Source organism: Solanum pennellii, chromosome 12 (genome assembly GCF_001406875.1).
Source record: "Solanum pennellii chromosome 12, SPENNV200".
Taxonomy (NCBI): domain Eukaryota; kingdom Viridiplantae; phylum Streptophyta; class Magnoliopsida; order Solanales; family Solanaceae; genus Solanum; species Solanum pennellii.
The window spans coordinates 33947860-33956191 of record NC_028648.1 but is presented as its reverse complement, the minus strand read 5'-3'; the positions used below and the strand labels follow the sequence as shown (position 1 = coordinate 33956191).

At 29.6% G+C, this 8332-nt stretch overlaps 1 pseudogene across 1 annotated transcript in view; it reads left to right on the top strand.

The window, feature by feature from the left end:
* Positions 1–4729, top strand: part of LOC107006196 — an 11264-nt pseudogene extending 6535 nt beyond the window's left edge. Inside the window, exons 5-6 of the transcript XR_003575807.1 lie at positions 1398–2051; positions 4210–4729. The product of XR_003575807.1 is annotated as an ATP synthase subunit beta, chloroplastic-like (transcript). The remainder of the gene's footprint in view (positions 1–1397; positions 2052–4209) is intronic.
* Positions 4730–8332: the final 3603 nt, after the last annotated feature.

Sequence of the window (8332 nt, the reverse complement as noted above, 5' to 3'; positions counted from 1 at the left end):
TTTTTAAAAAAATACCACTTCAAATTATTATTTTTTCACGCCTACCCACTCCCCTCTACCCGCCCCCACCCCACTCCCACCACCGCCCAAAAAAAAATAATTTTGATTTTAAATAGAAATTATTTTTTACTCTAGTAAAAATAAAAGAAGTCTCTCAAAAATATTTTTCATTCATTAATCAAACACTAACTATCATTTCCGGAAAATATTTTCTACTCACCAACCAAACATGAGAAAATAAGTCCAAAATCTACTTGTTTTCCAGGAAAACATTTTCCATGGAAAACATTTTCCTCCATACCAAACACACCCTTAAAGTCGAAGGAAAGTTTAGAAAAATGTTTTCCTTAAATTTTGAAGGAAAGTCATTTTCCTTGAATTTGAAGAAAATGAATTGATTTGAAAAATATTTCCCAAAATATTTTACCCAAACAAACATGAGAAAATTGAAAAACATTTTCCAAAAAATGTTTTCCTTCATACCGAACACACCCTTAATATAGGCTATGAAATTATTTGAACACTCAAAACAACGATTGAGGTCGCCTCTACACTTTTGATCATGAGAAAATTTCAACATCCAATTAACGAGTCAGTAAATAGTAGGGAAAATTTCATATATGACAAATAGATTTTTCAAAATAACGCTCTATGTCTTTAATTTATATAATTACATTTCATGGGTATAGTTTAATTTTCTATTAAGCATTTATTTTGTATATAACGTTTTTTTTTGGTTAAAAATTTATACAACATTTTATATTTTAAATAAATTGAATCATGAGTGCTAAAATCAATAACAAGAAATTTACGTAATTCCATGATTTAAGCTAAATGTCCAAAATCAAAAAAAAAATTTAAAAAAAGTTCTAAATCAATAGAAAGTCCATAACATCTTGTCCCTCAAACGACCGGAGCATTCACTTAATCAATAATTTTGTATATTCAACATCAGGTTATTGTTTCTTTCGAGGAAACTTCATATTTTGAAGCGGCAAGAAAATATACAATTGATTTTCATAGCATATAGTTAAAAATTTGAATAACGAATAATTTTTGTTTTGATGATTCTGATGTTTTGCAAAAAAATTGTATTTGCTTATACAAGATTAGAGAAATCGTATATTAACAATTCTATTCTATTTTTTTGTTCGAAAAAAAGTTGAATGATACGATTTGTATATATGTATTGTATATGATTCGAATACAATTGTGTTCTTTAATGTGAACAAATTTTGGTATTTTATACGATTACTTATATGCATACATATATACTTCAAGCAATTTGTATAAAATACATATCAATATACAAGTGTGATTTAAGTAGAAAATAAACATACACTTCATACAACTTATGTTTCCGATGTTCTCCAGTTTGTCAATTTCTGATGAAGCAGATCCATTCTTATTTGAATTTAATTTCTTACGACTTTTCTCTTACTTCCTCCTTCAACAATTTTAATGTCACCAACCTTCGCAATGTTGATGACTTTCTGAATTACAATTCCTTTTATCTTCGTGGAGGAAAAATCGGACTATTCAGCAGAGCTGGAGTGGGTAAAACAATACTCATTATGAAATTGATGAACAATATTTCTAATGCTCACAGGGCGTATCAGTATTTGGCGAAGTGGGTGAAGGTACTCGGGAAAGAAATAATTTTTACATGAAAATGAAAGAATCTGGAGTGATTAATAAAGAAAATATTGCTGAATTAAAAGTGACCTTAGTTTGCAGTAATATGAGAACCGCCAGAAGCTCATATGAGTTTTGGTTTGACTGCACTAACTATGGTGGAATATTTCCGAGATGTTAATAAGCAACATGTACTTCTATTTATTGTTAATACCTTCCGTTTTCGTCCAAGCAGGATTCGAAGTATCGACCTAAGTGGCTAGAGTGCCTTCCGCTATGGGTTATCAACCGACCCTAAGTACCGAAATGGGTTCTTTACCAGAAAGAATTACTTCTACCAAAGAATGGTCCATAACCTCTATTCAAGCAGTTTGTATACCTGTAGACGATTTGACCGACCCTGCTCTTGCCATGACATTTTGTAACGACCCTTTTGGTCGTTTTGAGAGTTAAAGCCTTGTGTTTCATAAAATATTTTTCGTTAGATTCTAAATAGGTATTTTGAACTATTTCATAATTATAATTATGAAATTAGTGGGGTAGTTCTAATAATTTATTTAGTTAGTGGTTAGAGAAAATAATATTAAAACTAATAGTGGAGCACTTTTACTATTTTTATAACTAGTCTTATATAATAATTAGGGAGTAAATATTTTATAGAAAGAATAAGGGTTTGGGCGAAGAAAAGGGCGTCAAAACTCACTGTGCCTCATCACCGCATAAACACAAGGAGCATATCGTAGCTTCAGGTAAGTCAATCACGAACCTTAGAGATTATAATACATTGTGGATTTGTTAATACTGGTTAGTATATTAATAATAATGAAAAGTAGGTAGAAAAAGTGAATTGAAAAGGTTAGAAACGGAGGCACTGGTAAATTGGACTTGGGGTAATATATGAGTGTTATGAGATAATATGTTAGTGGGTTAGAATTTGGTTGATAGTTGTGAGGGAATTACATTATGATTAGAAGGAAGAATTCATTACAGGTGGAATTGATGTTGGCATTATGCTTATGATTTATTCACGCTACGGTCATAGTTAGAGTTATTGGACCATTTCTTTTGTTTGGTTTTCGGTTATGGAGACTTGTGTTTGATTATTATTTTATGAATCAAGTTTTTATATATTGAGATAGATAATTAAATATTAAGTCTAGTATATTATTTGGATACCATTAAAGTTATATTATTCAAAGAAATAAAGACTTAATTTTAGGCTTAAATATAAAAAAAAAAAAAAAAGAGACTTGGCATGTTAATAAACCTCAATATTAGAAAATTGAGTATAGATTTGTGTTTTATGATTTGTGGATCTAGGCTAGACATAGAATAATATTAGTGTTTATAGGCTTGTTAACTTACAAATTATGCATATATACTTGATAGATTAGAAAGGTTCGGAAGCATTGAGGAAAGAAAAAGCATTGGAGAAGTAGTTGCTTGACTTCAGTTCTTCGGTGGAGGTAGGTTATGGTTTATGCTATTTGATAGTAAACTCTTAATAGTGATTGATATGCATTGAATGATATTGTGAAGTTCTCTATGTACTTGACTGTGTGATTGTGTGATTTGGTTGTGTGGTTTGTGATTGGTCTGAAATCCTGAGACCGTAGAATTTATATTATCTAACCCTCTCTATCGAAGTGATGCCTTGAATAAAGAAGGCTTGATGAAAATAATATAACAATGAATTGAAAGTGGTGATAATAAAGGATAAGTTAATAGTATAATTATATTGGAGTGTCACGTTCCGACACGGTATAATTGGATCGGAGTGTCACGTTCCGACACGGTATAATTGGATCGGAGTGTCACGTTCCGACACGATATAATTGGATCGGAGTGTCACGTTCCGACACGGTATAGTTGGATCGGAGTGTCACGTTCCGACACAGAAACATTAAAGGAAAAGGATATTGAATTAATTTAATGTACTTAATCTCAAAGAACCCATTTCCCAACGAACGTGGTGTGGAGGCATGAGTCCTTGTGTGTGCTTGATATTGTTTTAATTAGGTACTTGCTTCAATTGTCACTCATTCATGTTGTTTGTTGCTTCTCACCTATTAAGTACTATAGTTGATTTTATACTATTATTCAGTGTATGTTAGTTACTATTTTGGGTTGGCCGATGATACTTACTCAGTACATGTTGCCTCGTACTGAGCCCTACTTGTATTTTTCTTTGTTTTCCTTATATGGAGTGCAGCAAGTGTACCGACGAATTTGAATCGCCCCTCAGCTCTAGCCAGCCTCCCGCGTATCAAGTTTTAGGATGGGCTATCCATTCAAGCTCGTGTTGGGTCCTCTCGGTCATGACATGATGTCCTATACTTTCGGACGCATACCATTTTATTCATTTATTTTGGTGTATTTGATATTCTTAGACTTAGTATTGGAGATTAGATGTCCTTGTTGTGATAAGTTTCAGGTTTTGGGAAAAGATATTTAGTAAGATATTTGAGGTTCCGAATTATGTTTGTAGTTTGTAAGTTGGGTTAAATTTGTTGGTTCTCTCACCTAGGGATGTAAGTGTGAGTGCCACTCACAACTCGTTTTGGGTCGTGACACATTTGCACATTTAGATGCTACTACTGTACTATTAAGAGGATTGGCTGCCAAAGGTATTTATCCAGCAGTAGATCCTTTAGATTCAACGCCAACCATGCTTCAACCTCGGATCATTAGTGAGGAATATTACGAAACCGCCCAAAGAGTTAAGCAAACTTTACAACATTACAAAGAACTTCAAGACATTATAGCTATCCTTGGATTGGACGAATTATCTGAAGAGGATCGTTTACTCGTAGAGAGAGCACAAAAGATTGAGTGTTTCTTATCACGTCCCTTTTTAGTAACAGAAGTATTTACCGATTCTCCAGGAAAATATGTTGGTCTAGCAGAAACAATTCGAGGATTTCAATTGATCCTTTCCGGAGAATTAGATGGTCTTTCTGAACATGCATTTTATTTGGTAGGTACTATAGATGAAGATACCACGAAGGCTATGAACTTAGAATTGGAGAGTAGTTTGAAAAAATAACTTTAAATCTTAGTGTACTTACCGCTAATCGAATTGTTTAGGATTCAGAAGTAGAAGAAATTGTTGTATCTACTAATAATGATCAAATTGACATATTACCAAATCACGCACCTATTGCCACAACTGTAGATATAGGGATTTTGAGAATACTTGGGCTGTTACTGAGAGATGACAAGAACTTATTGATTGTAGTAGCTCAAGAAATCATTCTGATACTAGTCCATTTACTCGATTTCAAATCTTCGCTGGAGATGAACGAGATAAATATCATCGACATTGCTAAAGGATGGGAGATGAGTTTGGATTCAGTTGGGGGAGGCGCTGGAGGTGAGATCAGATGAGAAATGGATGGGAAAGGGCTACAATGAGAGAGAAAGTAAAAAATAGCATTTTTAAATACTATTATTATTTTTTTATATTTAATTTCTGACGTATCACTAAAAATGACGTGGATTTCATGTGTATTTGGTTGTATTTACACGCACCCTAATCAAATAAGAAAAGGATTTAAATTACTGTGTTTTATTAAGTTTAATTGTTCAATTGACAAAATCGTAAGTAGAAAGGTCCAGTTTACAATCCGACCCAAGTATAAAGGCCTATCAGACCATTTTGTCTTTTTTAAGTTAACTAAAATGAACTTATGTTAATATATATGTAATTTTGTGGCTCAAAACTTGAATACTTTATTATAGATCATACAATGAACTTATTTAGCTGGTGTTTCGCCATGTGATACCATATCACGATATGGTATCGTGAGATGGAATTAGCGTTTAGACATGCAATTTTACGCTGATTTCATTTCATGATACAGTATCATGAGATATAATACCATATTCTCCAAAAATCATGATATGAAATCATATGAGAATACCATATCATGATTTGAGTTATTTTAATACAAAATTTGATCCACAAGTTTATATTTTGTTAAAACAACCCCATATTTATATCTAATAATCATTTATTTCACATGTAAATAAAATTTAAAATCACATCATTACTTTTAAAAATTTATCATTCTCATCGACATAAAATTTATTATTCTCACCGATATAAAATTTATTATTCTCACCAACATATAATCAATTTAATTCACACTTTACGACTATTGAGTAATAAAATCTTGAAGAGCCCGTGAAAGATGTTTCATTTTTACTCAAATATATTGATAAAATAATTACTTAAGTGGAGAACAAATAACTTTATGATAATTTATTATACGATTTTATGATTTTTTTTGTTTATTTGATAATATTAAATAAACAATTGAGGCTATTTTAATAATTTTAGAACTTATGAGATTTTTATGTTTATGAGAAAATATACAACACCAAAATTTTATATCGCATGTCCAAACAAAACTTTAATTTCATCTCATGATTCCATATTATTATACCATATCATAATTTCATATCATGATATCATATCCAAACGGACCCTTAATAACATCATATATATGTATAAATATATTAATACATGCACTAAATAGAAATTACTAACACAATTTGTTAAGATACATAATATTTTCATTTATAAAAATTATATCTTAACAATGTCTTGTTACCTCATAAAATTGTTAATGATTGGCAAAAGGATCTGATAATTTTTTTTAAAAAAATGGAAGTTTGATCTAACATTTGACCATATTTTTTGGGTAGAACTGCCAATATGGACTAGCCCACTTTATCTGGTCTAATCTATACAGACTTTGACATTTTACGGGTCAGACCCGACTAACCTATTTTTGGTGTGGGCCAGAAAACGGTCGGTCCAACCTTCAAGTACGTGGCTTGCCAGTCCAGTCCATTTTTTTAAAAAATTATATTTTTTTATTATTATTAAATTAAATTATAAAATATCATTTAAAAATATTATCCAAATATCGACAAAATAATATTACATGATGTTAATGTTACTACTTGTTAATCAAATCAACAAATAAAATTATCTTTATAATATTTATTATGTTTTTTTCAAGTAAAAGTATAAAAATCTAAATAGAAATATTAATCTAATTGTTTTGAATTTGAACTCTCTTTAATTTTAAATTTTAATATTATATTATATTTTTTAATTAATTTTTATTGGCTCATGGGCCGGCCCTACTGATATTTCTCAAGCCCCACAAATCAGCAGATTTTATTCATGCCGGGCTAAAAAATATTTTCTTTAATGGGCTGCAAAAATCTTAATCCGGCCCTATTAAATTTCGAATTAGGCTAGACTGGCCCAACGGGCATAGCCCATATTAACGGCTCTAATTTTAGAAATAATTTTTAAAAATTTATCTTCAAATAATTCTTTTGACCATGAAGTTTGACAAAATTTGGTCTTTAAATATCATGAAGACTTAATTTTTTTTGACTTTCACTCACAAAATTTTATTTTTTAAAATAAACTGTTGTTTTAACACAAATTTGAATATTAAAAATCACAACTTCAGACTCATTTACCCATAGATATTGCAAGAATTTTTTGGAAATAATTTTGACAAAATTTGTTTAATTTTGAAAAAAAGAAAAATCTGCAAAAATTCCATAACGTACAAAAAAGTGATCTTTGGCCCAAAAATAGTTGTTGAGTTCTTTTAAAATTTAAAATTACTCCGAAGTTGTATATGTTATTTAAAAATTCATCTACTTATGACTCCAATTAATTCTATTTATCATTTTTCCTCATTAAACGGACTCCTACTATGTGAAGAACTTTTTCCGTAAAAATATAAAAAAATTATATTTAAAAAAGAACTAATTTTACACCGATAGATCTTTGTAACTAATTGTTATTTGATGAATCGTAGTAGCTACTAATTGTTTTATTAGTAGTTTTTATTAAAATATCGTGTTATGATTTTTGGATAGTCTATTAGCAATTTATAAAAAATAAATAATTTTGTGTCAATCTTATACTTAAATATTTTTGATAGTTTTTATAATTTACAGGAATTTTAAGAAGTAAAACATAACTATGACCAACAAATGTTGAAACTTCAGTTCAGACTTCCTCAAAATATAGTTTTTCAAAATATTTAAAATTTATGGCCACATATTAATTTTTAAAAGCTAAATTTTTTAAAAACCAACTTTAAAATATATAACCAAATAAAGACGAAGTCTAAAGAAAAGAAGGGGAAATGGAATGGAAGGGGTATTGTAGACTGCAAGTAGAGAGGGTAGGTCTTCCAATCATTGACCACTAGTCTGTCTTAATTTAAATAATTCATGGCATGGGTCCTATGTATTCGGAGTAATCTTTTATTCTATCTACTCCATCATGTTTAAGTTAGGAGAAAATGTTGGTTGTTTGGTGAATAAAAAATAAATTATTTATGAATTAATTTTTATATAATTTATATAATATTTGATAGGTAGATAGAAAATAAATTAATATATAAAATTAATACACAATTTGATTGCCAATTTAAAAATTTTCCTAACTGATACACCATATAGGGTGTGTTTGGTAGGAAGGAAAATGTTTTCCATAAAAATTGTTTTTCTAGAAAATGTTTTCCTAGAAAACAAGTAGATTAATGATTTTTAGTGTTTGATTTATGAATGAAAAATATTTTAGAGAAAAATATTTTATTTTTATTAGAGTAGAAAATAATTTTTTAAGCTGAAAATATATATTTTTTTTTTGCGG